At 46.3% G+C, this 16,058-nt stretch overlaps 1 protein-coding gene and 1 long non-coding RNA gene across 2 annotated transcripts in view; one reads left to right on the plus strand and one right to left on the minus strand.

Annotated features, from left to right (window-relative positions):
- Positions 1-16,058, minus strand: part of MAP3K12 (mitogen-activated protein kinase kinase kinase 12) — a 107,777-nt gene that overhangs the window by 70,929 nt on the left and 20,790 nt on the right. The window lies entirely within an intron of this gene.
- On the plus strand, positions 6,542-9,029 carry LOC310840027. Its single transcript, XR_014561772.1, has 2 exons — positions 6,542-6,648; positions 8,915-9,029. It is a non-coding gene; the product is annotated as an uncharacterized lncRNA (long non-coding RNA).

A 16,058-nucleotide genomic window follows, 5' to 3' on the forward strand; every position in this document is an offset into this window, starting at 1 on the left:
CTGGGCAGATCAGTCTGTGCAGCTTCCTACATATATAAAAAGTAATAAAACATTTAACATTAAAAAAACTTCCCTCTGCTGGGCGACATCCAGATGTCTTCTAAAGGTTGTATGTAGTTACTTATCTCCTTGGCTCAGGTTTGTGTGTGTCACATAACTCCATACCCTCCAACATTTCTCTGATGAAAATAGAGATGTCCTAAGGAAAAGCGGGATGTTATGGGATTAAGTCAGAAACTGGGACAGCTTCTGTAAATCCATGACTGTCCCTGGAAAACAGGGACACTTGGAGGGTCCTTCAGAATAGCTCCACTAATCCTTACCTACCTACTCTGCTGTTTAGCATTGAGAAAGCCTTTCGCCGTTGAAAAGGACCACTTAGCCACCGCCCCCTCCTTGCTGCCCAGAAAGATATATAAGCTGAGAACAGTCGAGCACTTAGGAGATGAAAAAGAAATAGTGACGCTTTCTTTGCGTCTTGTCCAGCAAGAAGTGCCCAGCTCCCAAGACCACCTCCCCAATTCCCCCCACCCTCCCCGCAGCCATCTGGGTCCCCTGCCACATTTTGCCTTGCAACAGCCTTGCAAATCTCCCCGACGACGCGGCGTCCTCGCCAATCGCCTGGGCCACAGGGCCTCACGTGAGCGAAGCCCCGGCTGGGATGCCAAAAAGCCCCTCATCTGCCTGGGCCTGGGAGGGGAGCCAGACATGCCGTCACCCTTGTTAAATGGAGCAAGACGATTCCCAGAGTCAATTTGAATTTTTCATAAGTTCCACTTTATAAAATATTAACGGGGGGGGGGGAAGGGGAGAGGGAAGGGCCTGGGATATTACGGAGAAAGGAAAGGAGCTGGGGGCAGCAGGTGACAGAGGCGTAGGGGTCGGCCAAAGGTGGCAATGCTCACGACAGGTTCCTCCGATTGTTGGCAACCCCAGAAGTGGCACCAGATGAAGTTAACCGAGGCCTGTTCATCTTTTTTAAAGAAACAAGGGCCAGAATATGCCTGCTAAAAGGTATCAGGTATGACCTGAAAGTGGGACACGGGTGGCGCTGTGGGTTAAACCACAGAGCCTAGGACTTGCCAATCAGAAGTTTGGCGGTTCGAATCCCCACGATGGGGTGAGCTCCCATTGCTTGGTCCCTGCTCCTGCCAACCTAGCAGTTCAAAAGCACGTCGAAGTGCAAGTAGATAAATAGGTACCACTCCGGCGGGAAGGTAAATGGCGTTTCCGTGCGCTGCTCTGGTTCACCAGAAGTGGCTTAGCCATGCTGGCCACATGACCCGGAAGCTGTATGCCGGCTCCCTTGGCTAGTAAAGCAAGATGAGTGCCGCAACCCCAGAATCGGCCACGACTGGACCTAATGGTCAGGGGTCCCTTTACCTTTACCTATGACCTGAAAACTACATGTGGTGCTTAATTTTTTTCAGGAGCTCAACATTATGCTGGAAACAAGTTTGAACTCCTAGCCTGAGTTCTGCCAAGCGTTCTGCTCCACCAATGGGGTTTCTGAACACTGGCTTGTGGTGTGAGAGGTGGTAGGATTGCAGCCTCAGCTTCTTACATAAAGGGAAGGAAGCAAATGTGTTATTTGTTACACTTATTTGTTGCTATTTACACCAACGTGTCTCAAAGCGATTATATCAAGTAGGGATAAGATCTAGAGGAAATGATATATAATGAATTGAAAAAGATATTTAAAATAACGTTTGTAAAAAACAACAACCCTGAAGTCTTCCTTTTAGGAATTATAGGGACAGAACTACCTAAACTGTATAGAAATTTATTCATGTGTGTGACTACAGCGGCAAGAATGTTACTTGCCCAAAAATGGAAAGAAGAAGTCCCAGCTAAAGAAGAATAGAGACAAAAACTTATGGAATATGCAGAAATGGTGAAACTTGCTGAAAATATAAGAAACAAGCATTTTATAAAAGAATGGAAATGGTTTATTGAATATTTACAAAAAAACCTGTAAATAGATAAGAACATTGGCAGGATTATTATAATAGCCTGCAGTTTTATAAGAGTATATATTTAAAGTAGAAGAAAAAATGAGTAAATTAAGTTGATTTGGAATATGCAGAAAATAAAAATAAATAAATTTAAGGAACCACAGAAAGAGGGGGAAGGAAGTCGAGCTTTGAAATGTTAAAATGATTGTCAAATTATTGAGATGTACAAAACTGAAAATCATGGAAAAAAAGATCTGGAGGACCGTTGAGTGGGGAGGGCTACATTTCATCGGAGGGCAACATTCCACTGTGGACAGCCTTCCGGGGGCCACATATCAGTTCTGGATGTGACGAAAGTTGGTGTGATCAGACACAACCCTCTGTCCTTCATCCTGACACATAGAGGTACAGTGGTACCTCGGGTTACAAACACTTCGGGTTACAAACTCCACTAACCCGGAAGTAGTACCTCAGGTTGAGAACTTTGCCCCAGGATGAGAATGGAAATTGGGGGCCGGCGGTGCAGCGGCAGCGGCAGTGGAAGGCCCCATTAGCGAAAGTGTGCCTCAGGTTAAGAACAATTTCAGGTTAAGAACGGACCTCCAGAACGAATTAAGTTCGTAACCTGAGGTACCACTGTATTATCACAGTTCAATGAAACATTCCAGCCAGGTAAGAATCACTCAAGGGTGCAAACTTCTACATGCAATCTACCAGAATATTCGTTTTCAGGTGTACATATAAAAAATATCTGTGAAGTGCTCCTAAGAGACCTGTATAATCATGTGGTGCTTGGTACATCTATACTCGCTTGGAGCAGCCATCCGTCATGTCTGCTTTTGTGGGACGCGTATCAGTCGCTCTCTGTGTGCTGATCTCATCCGAAAATCACAAACACCTTTTAATAGGCACAGCAGGTGCAAAACAAACCCTGTTTGATGGGATTTTGAGCAAACTGCTGTGACTTTTCTAGAGCTTGAAGGACACGGCGGCGGAGCTGACTATCATCATAATTCCTCTCTTGCAATTATCTCCTGCTCCAAGCCGCTCGCATCAAACGGCGACCGCAGCAATTGAAGCTCTGAAAGCATCATCATTAGCCTGTTCGATGCAGTCGTGCCCAGGATCATGACAAATTGGACATTTGGCCCTTGGAAATGGCTGCGTGGCAATCGGGCAGCTCGCTTCTTGAAGCAAAGCAACCTCTGTGATGAACAAGCTCTGTATGAGGAGCCTAAGAGTTTCCAGGGAGCAGGCATGAGAGTGTTTGTTCCTAGCTCCCCATCCCCTTACAGCAGGCTGGGCCTGTGCTGAACATCTGAGCATTACATAAGCACACTTTTAGCACCACTGCTTCCATGTTCCTCAACACAGGAGTGGGGACTTGCCAAGTAGCCCTGATCCCAAGGGTTCGTGTGAACAGAATGGCTGTTTCTAGCCACAGAGCCTTTGTACAAATCACTGTGCACGCAAAGATCTCCGCACAACCAGGCTGGAGCCCTGTGCAACTGGAGTTTGCTATCTAACACTGCTCTTTGTTGGAGATGTAATCTGGACAATGCTTTGTTGGAGATGTAATCTGGACAATGTTGGAGATGTAATCTAGAACTATATAGCCATTGTAGGGAAATTGACAGCAGGACAGCAAAAAATGGATTCCATAAGCCCTAACGGCGGCCAAGAGGTTGATACTGATGAATGTGAAGAACAGAGATACGATTTCCCTTAATCAATGTCTTGACAACATGACAACACTGGCAGCATATGAACAGACAGCTTATAGACGCAGACTTTCTTTGTGTAAACACAATGATATTCGGAATGAGTTTACCCAGAATATATTAGGTTATTGACAATTGTATGTGTATTGGGATAAAAAGAATACACACATCTGTATATTAATGTGTGGTAATGTAACAGTATTTTTTTTTTAAATTTTCTTCATTCTTACTCACTTTTTTCTTTCTTCCTTTTCTTCTCACTCTATCTTTTTATAAATGAAATTCTTCTAATAAAATGTTATTTAAAAAAAACCAAAAAAAACCCTGGAGTTTCCTTGCAAGTGCACATTTTGGTTTTGTAGCCTTCAAATCCAGTGGCATCAGAACCAATGAGAATTTTGCAGACATAGGAAGCATAGCTGTCAACTTTTCCCTTTTCTTGCAAGGAATCCTATTTGGAATAGGGGAATTTCCCTTAAAAAAAGGAAAACGTTGACAGCTATGATAGGAAGATCGGTGTGTACCAGTTTGTAGCATTACTTCTTCTTCAGGGGTAGTTCAGCAGTAGGCCCATTTATTCATTCAGAATACTTATATCCCACTTTCCAGCACTGAGAGGCCTTCAAAGCAGCTTGCAAAAGATTTCATACAATACAATCCTGGTCAAGTGTCGTTTCAGGAGCAGAAGTACCAAGATGTCAACACAGACTCCAGGATTATTTGGGAAGCATTTCCTGCCCCCTATCCTTGGTCTTCCCTCATGTTACCAGGCACAAACCCCACTCTGGATCTCTGAGGCAAGACAGTGGGGCTGATCAGCTAGATCACACATAGCGCAGGGTGGAGGCAAGTTCTCCTTGATGGCAGCAGCTCCCACTGAGGACCTCATAGGCAAGGCAGGGGAGTCATGCAGCCAAAACTCACTCAGCCCAGGATGGACGCCATGGTGGAAGAACCCAGAAGGGCTGTCAAGCTTGCTGGGAGAGAACTGGCAAAACAGGAGATGCACAACTCATCGAAGTGCTGTAGCTCAGCATCAGTGTGTCTGTTTTGAAGGCATAAGGTGCCAGGTTCAATCCCTGGGACCCTCTGATCGGGCTGGGGGAGACCCCAAAGAGCCACTGCAACCAAGCTGTAATGGTCTGGGACTCGGGCTCGGCCTCGGAACCAGAGGAGACTCAGTCCGCACCGGATCCTTTGCCTCAGGCATCATCTGAACCAAGTCGGAGGCCTGATCCAGAAGAGTCCCAGTCTGCACAGGTTCCCCTGCAACAAACACCAGCTGGGCCGAGTCAGGGGCCTGAGTCTGCCCTGGCTCCACATGCGGGGATTACCTCGTTGCCTCACTTACAGCTGCTCCACTACCAATTGGGTCAGGAGAGGCTGAGGCGGCCTCTGGGTCTAGTAACCCACCGACATCTCCCGAGCTGCAGAGACTAAGGTCTGAGAGAAGGAGAGACCTGAGTACTCGCAAGAGGAGTGCTTGCCTTTGGGTGAAACAGGGAGGTGAGTGGCCGGGGGATCAGGACTGGCCGCTACCCCAACAAAGATAAAAGGCTGTCCGACCCTGCCCCAGGTTGCAGGAGCGAGATTGCTTTATGCCAGATCATGCCTGAGATACTGTACCTGTCCTTGCCTGGTTTCATGCCTCATGTCCTGCCTCGGCTCTGTCGGACTAACTCCCAGCGGAACCTTTGGATCCTGGACTGGACCTGGACCGCGTTTCACGGATTACCCCTGGGCCCAGCACACAAGCTATCCATTCACCTCATTGTCATACAGCGCTCAGGATTTAATGCAGTATATCAGTGGCATTGCTGTGGAGAGGTTCTTGGATGCATGTATTTTGAGCTCATATTATAGAGATGATAAATATAATGGTGGCAACGCGGGTCTCAACTTACTAAAAAAAAAAAAGTACTGAGCCAGATGGGCCTACTTGGGATAAGGCAGTTGTGTACATTCCTAGGATCCAAAATAACAATTTATCCTCTCCCTGCCGCAGAACAGGCCTGCACCAAGGCTGTGCAGGCTTGCAACAAAGTGATGAACCAAGCCAAATGAGGACTTAATATGACAGCCTACCAGGATGTTTCTGAGCACAATTCAAAGTGTTGGTGCTGACCTTTAAAGCCCTAAACGGCCTCGGCCCAGTATATCTGAAGGAGCATCTCCACCTCCATTGTCCAGCGCCGAGGGCCTTCTGGCAGTTCCCTTATTGTGAGAAGTGAGGTTACAGGGAACCAGGCAGAGGGGCTTCTCGGTAGTGGCGCCCGCCCTGTGGAACACCCTCCCCTCAGATGTCAAGGAACTAAACAACTACCTGACTTTTAGAAGACATCTGAAGGCAGCCCTGTTTAGGGAAGTTTTTAATGTTTGATGTTTGATTGTGTTTTTAATATCCTGTTGGAAGCTGCCCAGGTGGCGGGGTATAAGTAATAAATTACTACTATAGTGGTACCTCGGGTTACAGACGCTTCAGGTTACAGACGTTTCAGGTTACAGACTCCGCTAACCCAGAAATAGTACCTCGGGTTAAGAACTTTGCTTCAGGATGAGAACAGAAATCGTGCTCTGGTGGCAGCGGGAGGCCCCATTAGCTAAAGTGGTACCTCAGGTTAAGAACAGTTTCAGGTTAAGGATGGACCTCTGGAACGAATTAAGTTCTTAACGTGAGGTACCACTGTACTACTACTACTACTAGGGGCTCAGCAGGTGATAGAGAGACTTTTGGCCTAAAACTCTGGAAAGAATCACTGGCAATCAGATTAGAATTATAAAATAATAATAATAATAATAATAATAATAATAATAATAATAATAATAATTTATTTATACCCCGCCCATCTGGCTGGGCCTCCCCAGCCACTCTGGGTGGCTTCCATAGAAACCAAAAATACAGTAAAATATCACACATTAAAAACTTCCCTGAACAGGGCTGCCTTAAGATGTCTTCTGAATGTCAGGTAGTTGTTTATCGCTTTGACATCTGCTGGAAGGGCGTTCCACAGGGCGGGCGCCACTACCGAGAAGGCCCTCTGCCTGGTTCCCTGTAGCTTTGCTTCTCGCAATGAGGGAACCGCCAGAAGGCCCTCGGCGCTGGACCTCAGAAGGGACCCTAAGGATCATCTAGTCCAACTCTCTGCAATGCAGGAATATGCAGTTGTCCCATACAGGATCAAACCGGCTACCTTAGCATTAGCAGCACCACACTCTTAACCATCCAGATTAAGCCACTGATGGAGGACCTGGAGCGCACCAGATGTTGGACTACAACTCCCATCACCCCCGACTATTGTCCATACTGGCTGGAGCTGGTGAGAGTCGAAGTCCCATCGACATCCAGAGGGCGACAGGTTCTTCTGCACCAGTAGCTTCCTAAATCGGGCAGGCTTAGTCTGGAACAAAATACTGCAGACACCATTGCACGCTTTCTCACTGCAATGAAACCCAACTCTTCCTCCCAGCATGAAGTCAGGAGCAAGGAAGATGTTGCACAGCAAAATAGTTGCAGCTTAAGGACAAAAGAGAAGCCTAGTGACTATATGGAGTTGACGGAAAGGACTGGCACAATCCGAAACCAGGGAGAGGAGATGGTGGAAGAAGATTGGGAAGTTTAAAGTTTATATATAGACATATGGTAAAACTAATGAGTGATAGAAAAATGGTGGAATGATATTTTATGGGCTTAGCAGAAATGTTATAAGGAGTTAAGCATATATAAGTATTTTGGTTTTAATGGTAAATAAGGTTAAAAAATATGTTCTTTATAATATGATAAAAAAGGGAGAAAGATGGAAAGAATTGGAATACAAAAAGGGAGGTGGGAGGAGGTCGAGGAAACAAGGGAATGAAAGATAGAGTATGGAAAGGGGTATGTATGTTTTTAAATTGTTTTTGTTTTGTTTTATTTAGGGTTAGGGTTAGGGTTAGGGGGGTTTGTTTAGTTTAGTTTAATGTGTTTAGTTTTGGGTTTAGGTTGTGTTTTGCATTGTCTATATATTTTATTGTATTGTGTTTTTTCTCTTTTGTTTTCTCTCTTTTGTCTTCTTTTTTTTTCCTTTTCCTTTTTGGTAATCTATAAAAGTAATAAATATTATTTTAAAAAATAAAAACAAAAGAGAAGCATAGTGGTTGCCATGGGTGCTACCTGGGGAGTAGAATCATAGGTGAGAACTCCAGTGGCAGAAGATTCAGACTGGGCAAAGGAATCGCAGGAACTGCTGCCAAGTCTTCAGCAAAGTTCTCTACAGCTGTACTCAGTCTGACTTCTTTGCCCTGCTTACGATTTCCACCTTGCTTGCCCCGAAATCACCCCCTCCAAAAAAACACCTCCCTTCCCTCACCTCTTAATTTCCTTTGCAACAAGGCCCAACCCCCCAACTCCTCAACTCCTTAACTCGAACCACCAATCAGAAACGGAGATCGGGGGGCTGGGAGGGGTCTTTTTTGAGGTCACTGGAGTTGGCAGCTAGAGAGCCTGTTCTTGCTGCCAGATGAAAAATACATCATCCGTCCCGGGAGAAAGGTGGAATTGATTGGGAGAAGGGGCCGGAGGGTCCAAAACCTTCTCCCCCAATTAGCTGGTCTTCCTGGAGGAGACTGTCCTCGTTGCCCTTCAAACGTCCTGCTCTTTCCAAATTCGCTTTCTTCACGGCGGATATGTAAGGCCACTTTGAGAGCTATATATTCTTCTGACGTGGAAAATGAAGCACAGTTTTCATGCATGACTCACAGAGTGCTATTTGTACTGCATCTGCCATCAGCATACATCTGCTGGCAAGCAGCTGCAAATTATGGATTCCTAAACTGGTGTACAGGGACGCGGGTGGCACTGTGGGTAAAACTTCAGCGCCTAGGACTTGCCGATCGTATGGTCAGCGGTTCGAATCCCCGTGGTGGGGTGCGCTCCCGTCGTTTGGTCCCAGCGCCTGCCAACCTAGCAGTTCAAAGCACCCCCGGGTGCAAGTAGATAAATAGGGACCGCTTACCAGTGGGAAGGTAAACGGCGTTCCGTGTGCTGCGCTGGCTCGCCAGATGCAGCTTCGTCACGCTGGCCACGTGACCCGGAAGTGTCTGTGGACAGCACTGGCTCCCAGCCTCTAGAGTGAGATGAGCGCACAACCCTAGAGTCTGGCATGACTGGCCCGAATGTGCAGGGGTACCTTTACCTTTACCTTAAACTGGTGTACAGGAGGAAAATGCACCTGCTGGTATTTCGGCTATTGAAATATACAGTGGTGCCTCGCAAGACGAAATTAATCCGTTCCGGGAGTCTCTTCGTCTTGCGGTTTTTCGTCTTGCGAAGCACGGCTATTAGCGGCTTAGCGGCTATTAACGGCTTAGTGGCTTAGCGGCTTTAAGAAAAAGGAAACAAACTCGCAAGAAGTCGTCTTGCGAAGCAAGCCCATAGGGAAATTCGTCTTGCGGAACGACTCAAAAACCGGAAAACTCTTTCTTCTAGCAAGTTTTCGTCTTACGAGGCATTCGTCTTGCGGGGCACCACTGTATATCAACTCTATTGTGTACATCTTGACCCTCTATAGAAGGGATGGGGAAACTGTGCCCTAGCTGTTGAACTACAGATCCCATCATCTCCGGCTCTAGGCCGTTTCCCTATGGGGTTCTATTTTGCAACCTGGAGGTCTCAGCTGTACATTTTATCTCTCCCACACACCCCATGAATTGGGGAGGTTCAGCAAACAACCACTCCTCTCACCTCTTCTGGCCATGGCTGCAGATGGTTACAAAGAGTCTCTTGATACCCTGCCCACTAAAAGGTAAAAAAAGGTAAAGGACCCCTGGATGGTTAAGTCCAGTCAAAGGTGACTATAGGGTTGCGGTGCTCATCTCGCTTTTCAGGCCGAGGGAACCAGCATTTGTCTGCAGACAGCTTTTCTGGGTCATGTAGCCAGCATGACTAAACCGCCTCTGGTGCAACGGGACACTGTGATGGAAGCCAGAGCGCACAGAAATGCCGTTTACCTACCTGCTACAGTGGTACCTCTTTATCTACTTGCACTGGTGTGCTTTTGAACTGCTGGGTTGACAGGAGCTGGGACAGAGCAATGGGAACTCACCCTATCGCGGCGATTTGAACTGCCGACCTTCTGATCAGCAAGCCCAAGAGGCTCAGTGTCCCATCTCCTTCTGAAGGGTCTGCCATTGCTGTGGCCTTCTTCAAACACAGCAGATAAACTGTTTTCTGGATTTCAGGAAGGAGGTGGGCCTCACTTAATTGAATGTGCCTTGATACATGTATTTAAAAACTCCTTGCATATAGAAAACTATGTCAAGAAAAGATGTTTTGTCCTAGCCTAGCCTCCTCTTGAAGGGATGCGGGTGGCGCTGTGGGTTAGACCACAGAGCCTAGGGCTTGCCGATCAGAAGGTCAGCAGTTTGAATCCCCATGAAGGGGTGAGCTCCCATTGCTCGGTCCCTGCTCCTGCCAACCTAGCAGTTCGATTCTATGGGGGAAAGAGAAGGGAGGAGTCACGTTGCAAACGGGTAAATCCTTGTGCTAATGGAGCAACAGAATTAACACTAATTTGGCTACAAGCTACTATCTGTATTAAAGAACTATATTAGGGTTGCCATATGTCCGTTGCCATATGGCAGTCCTACCTACCGTATTTTTCCGTCTATAAGAGGCCCCCATGTATAAGATGCCCCCTATATTTGTGGACACAGATTTAAGAAAATGGAGGGAGATGGCCCCATGTACTGAGTGAGTCCTTTGAAAGAGGCCCTGTGGATACAAAGTACACATTTCACGGGGCCTCTTTTAAAAAGTCTCACTCTGTATAAGATGCCCCCTAATTTTTGAAATTATTTAGGGGGAAAACCTAGTCTTATACACGGAAAAACACGGTTATAGATGCTTCAGGTTACATATGCTTTAGGTTACAGACTCCGCTAACCCAGAAATAGTACCTCGACTTAAGAGCTTTGCTTCAGGATGAGAACAGAAATCTTGTGGCGGCAGAGGCCCCATTAGCTAAAGTGGTGCTTCAGGTTAAGAACAGTTTCAGGTTAAGAACGGACCTCCAGAACGAATTATGTTCCTAACCCGAGGTACCACCGTATATCCTTCCATCCTTGCACATATGCAAGCAAATCTAGACCTACATTAAAGGCCTTTATATTTAGCTGAAATTTGTTTGCTCACTTCCCAAATACTGTTTGCTGAAGCTACCTTCCCACATTGCGGGTCAAGGCGGTGTCGTAGTCAGACTAGCATCCGAGACACCCAGCATCGCCACTTCGCCAAGAGGCTGTCGCCGGGTGACCTTGAGCCACTCAGTCTCTCTCTCTCTCTCTCTCTCTCTCTCTCTCTCTCTCTCTCTCTCTTTCCCTCTCAACGGAAACTACCTCGCAGGGTTGTTCAGAGGATAAAATAGGGGAGTAGAGAGGGCTATGTACAGCGCCGCGGGCAAAGGTCAGAATAAAAATTAAATAGAAATTGCATTGTAATTAAATGTAAAGGTAAAGGGACCCCTGACCATTAGGTCCAGTGTGACTGACTCGGGGGTTGCGGCGCTCATCTCGCTTTAATGGTCGAGGGAGCTGGCGTTTGTCCGCAGACAGCTTCCGGGTCATGTGGCCAGCATGACTAAGCCACTTCTGGAGAACCAGAACAGCACACGGAAACACCGTTTACCTACCCACCGGAGCGGTACCTATTTATCTACTTGCACTTTGACATGCTTTCGAACTGTTAGGTTGGCAGGAGCAGGGACCGAGCAACGGGAGCTCACTCCATCGCGGGGATTTGAACCGCCAACCTTCTGATCGGCAAGTCCTAGGCTCTGTGGTTTAACCCACAGAGCCACCTGCGTCCCTCGTAATGAAATGTAGCTACTCCCAAAAATGGAGAATAAAGGCCTGCTGCCATTCACTCTGTAAAAAGAAAACAGAGCACGTGGCAATGGGTGGAATTAACCCAATGGCGTGAAGAACATCTTTTCCCACTTTAAACAGCTGATGAATAAATAATAGGCACGCTTCCCCTAATGAAGTCACGGCTATCCCGTGGGGCGGTTCTCTCACTGCAGGCTGGATGCCAGAGCTCAGCACACCAGGCATAAGCAAGGTGCAGAAATCTGCCCCTGCTTCAAAGGCCATGCTGCCCTCAGCAATGGTCTGAAGCCCAGGCACTGCAAAGCAACCTTGAGGCCAAAGGCTCTGTCTGAATGAACAGAGGAATTATATCAATTTATATTGCCTTATGGGCACTGTGGGTTCAAGCACAGAGCCTAGGGTTTGCTGATCAGAAGGTTGGCGGTTCGAATCCCCGCGATGGGGTGAGCTCCCATTGCTCGGTCCCAGCTCCTGCCAACCTACCAGTTCGAAAGCACACCAAAGTGCAAGTAGATAAATAGGTACCACTCTGGTGGGAAGGTAAACGGCGTATCCGTGCGCTGCTCTGGTTCGCCAGAAGCGGCTTAGTCATGCTGGCCACATGACCCGGAAGCTGTACGCTGGCTCCCTTGGCCAGTAAAGCAAGATGAGCGCCACAACCCCAGAGTCGGCCACAACTGGACCTAATGGTCAGGGATCCCTTTACCTTTATATTGCCTTATATCAATTTATTTGTTCACCAATATTGTCTGCTCTGACTGGCAGTAGCTCTCCAGAGTCTTGGCCAGAGGATGGGTATTTTCCATAACCTGCTGCCTGGTTGTTGCTGTTTTTTATTATCTTGAGATATCTGAACCTGAGCCTTTCAGCATGCAAAGTATCCTTTTACTTTTAACGTGATTTTAACTTTTTATGATTTTAGTATGTGGTTTTCAGTGCTTTCCCCCCTAGAAAAAAGTGCCAGTACTCACCATGAAGTTGTTACAGTAAGTGCCTGTAACTTTTAACATTTTCTTTTAAAGGTGCTGGTACTGTGTGCCCTTGAGGACCCCCAGCAAAAAAGCACTGATGGCTTTATGTTTTTATATGGTTGTAAACAGCTGTGATACATTTTAAATGATACAGCGGTATATATGTTTTTAAATAAAAGGTAAAGAAATAAAAAACAGAGTTAGCCGTCCTGTTGTTGAGATCTGGGAAAGAGGGATCCATTCGCAGTGCCTGCCTAGAATCATAGAATAGAATCATAGAATCATAGAGTTGGAAGAGACCACAAGGGCCATCGAGTCCAACCCCCTGCCAAGCAGGAAACACCATCAGAGCACTCCTGACATATGGTTGTCAAGCCTCTGCTTAAAGACCTCCAAAGAAGGAGACTCCACCACACTCCTTGGCAGCAAATTCCACTGTCGAACAGCTCTTACTGTCAGGAAGTTCTTCCTAATGTTTAGGTGGAATCTTCTTTCTTGTAGTTTGGATCCATTGCTCTGTGTCCGCTTCTCTGGAGCAGCAGAAAACAACCTTTCTCCCTCCTCTATGTGACATCCTTTTATATATTTGAACATGGCTATCATGGCTACCCCTTAACCTCCTCTTCTCCAGGCTAAACATGCCCAGCTCCCTTAGCCGTTCCTCATAAGGCATCGTTTCCAGGCCTTTGACCATTTTGCTTGCCCTCCTCTGGACACGTTCCAGTTTGTCAGTGTCCTTCTTGCCTGCTAGCCAAGACATTGCATTGACAATACCGAGTTAGCAGGGCCTTTTCAATCACTGCCCCCAAGGTTATGGCATGAACTCAAGGTGGTGGAACAAAAGCTACATAAAACACACTTTTAAAAAGAGGGAGGGGATACTGCTGCAATGTTTTCTGGGGGAGGGGTTTCTTTGCTGGTGGAGGATGTCGTTTATGGTTCCACTGTAATTGGATTTGTTTTTATTGTGGTTTTAAAGTGATGAATTGCTAGTTTTATTTTTAATAGGGTTTCACTGTCATTGTCGTTTTAATCAATATGTGAGCCCCTTTGAGCATAGTAAAGCCATAGCAGAAATTATATAAATGAATGATACATCTGCTATTATCTTCGGAAGGAATAGCACTCACACCAAACCTGACATAGGTTGGTGGCTTGGTTTTACCCTATAACCACTGCAAGTAAACCTTTTGGTATCATCTGGTATGGCCATGTGCTGGCAATTATTTCATCCTTCCTCATACTGTGGCCACGATTTACTAAGGGCCACTGTCTAAATGTGATGTGCGAGGGAAGGGGGGGTGGAGAGAGAGAAGAACCTTTGGTTCAGCAAGGTTGTATTATTATTATTGCCAATTAATTTTATTGATTTCCCAAATTATTACAAACCATTTCCAAATGAATTCAATTCCATACAATTTTCTAAAACCGGCTCCCCACTCTCCAGACATAAGATATGTCCAAGATGAACCCCTACTGCTGCATTTTGTTCTCAATTAACAACCTCCAGTATTTATCAAACCGTTCAACAAGGTTCGGCCGTGGCCCCGGCCTGGTGGAATGGTCTCTCACAAGAGACTAGGGCCTTGCGAAATTTGACATCTTTCCACAGGGCCTGCTAGATGAAGCTGTTCTGCCAGGCCTTTGGTCAGGGTTCAGTCTGACTCATTTTCTCTTTGTATAAGGACAAGAACGGAGGAGGTTCCCAACCCGCTCACAGGTCCTTATAATATCAGCAGAAACAGTTGGTCGTGGCAAGTATTAACCACTTTCAGTTTTAACCTGAAGATTGCCACTTGTCCAGTTCTAATTTTAATTTGTTTGAATTAAGTGTGGGATGTATCTTAATTGATTGATTGCTTGTTTTTATGCATATTGTCTTATTTATATGATGTTAGCCACTCTAAGCCTGCCTTTGGCCGGGGAGAGTGGGATACAAATAAAATTTATTATTATTGTTGTTATTATTGTTGTTGTTGTTGTTGTTGTTATTATTATTATTATTATTATTACATTTTCTGTTTGTTAGCAGAAGGATATTTCCTTTGGACACTTGAGCCACTGAAGGAGGTTTGACATGCATGTTCAGGACACAATTCTACACTTCCAAGTTCACATATCGACTCAACACACACACACACAGGGGCAAGAGGGCGAAGCAGAGTTGTAAAAAGCATTACAGTGCAATTCCTGCCTTGAAAATTGAGATGATGATGATACCCCACCCTTCTGGTTGGGTTTTCCCAGATACTCTGGATGGTGTATAGATATTGCCGAGAGATCAGAATGACACAACTGATGACTGACGTCAGGGATGGGGAGACCAGGTGTTGTCGGACTTCAGTTCCCACCAGTCCCAGCCAGCAAGGCCAATGATCACGGATGATGGGGCTTGTAGTCTAGCAACATCTAGTGGGCCACAGGTTCCCCATCCCTGATCTATGTAAGAAAACAGCAGCAGCCTGATCCATCCCACTCCAGGACTTTTTCACAGCAATAACTTATGTTAAAGTGATACCTTTTGACCATTGTCATCAGTGTTCAAAATCAGCCACTTGCGACCAGTTGAAGATGGCATCTGACATCTCCACCATCTGGCTGGCTGGGGCTGAGCCCCATTTATGTTTGTGGTGTCCAGTGAAGTAAAAGTAAAGGGACCCCTGACAGTTAAGTTCAGTCGCAAACGACTCTGGGGCTGTGGTGCTCATCTCGCTTTACAGGCCGAGGGAGCCTTTTTCCGGGTCATGTGGCCAGCATGACTAAGCCACTTCTGGCGAAACCAGAGCAGCGCACGGAAACACCGTTTACCTTCCCGCCGGAGTGGTACCTATTTATCTACTTGCGCTTTTTGGTGTGCTTTCAAACTGCTCGGTTGGCAGGAACTGGGACCGAGCAGCGGGAGCTCACCACGTCACGGGAATTCGAACCGCCGGCCTTCTGATCGGCAAGCCCAAGAGGCTCGGCGGTTAGACCACAGCACCACCCGCATCCAGTGAAGAATTGCTATGACAAATGTGATATTAAAAATGTGCCACTGATGTGAATTGTGTATTAGTTCATGTGTTTTGAAAAAGAAAGAAAGTGCTGCTTAACTGGAAAAAAGGCGACTAGCAATTCTGTTTTTGCACCCATAATCTAGGTTCCAGGAGCCATGTGGCGAATAGCGTTTTTCATCCAGTTTCTAACACCGATTGTCATTTGACTAGTGCACTCACAATCGTGTGCAAGTCAATGGACTCAGGAAATTAAGCAGACTACATCACAAGTGAAAAGGCATGGGGGGGTGGAAGAGAGAGAGAGGAATTGTTATGGAATTGCTGAAAAGGAGGGGAAGTTAGAGTCACACTATGAGGCTTACAAGATTTCTTCCTCCCACAGTGCACACAGACACAGACACAGACACACACACACACACACACACACACACACACACACACACAAAGTCTGGGCACTTACATATAGCGTCTATATAAAATGCAGACAAGCACCCTCCCCTTCGTGTACTAAACAGATTAATTACCGTATTTTTTGCACCATAACACTCACTTTTT

Source organism: Podarcis gaigeae, assembly GCF_964106915.1.
Source record: "Podarcis gaigeae genome assembly, chromosome: 2".
Taxonomy (NCBI): Eukaryota; Metazoa; Chordata; class Lepidosauria; order Squamata; family Lacertidae; genus Podarcis; species Podarcis gaigeae.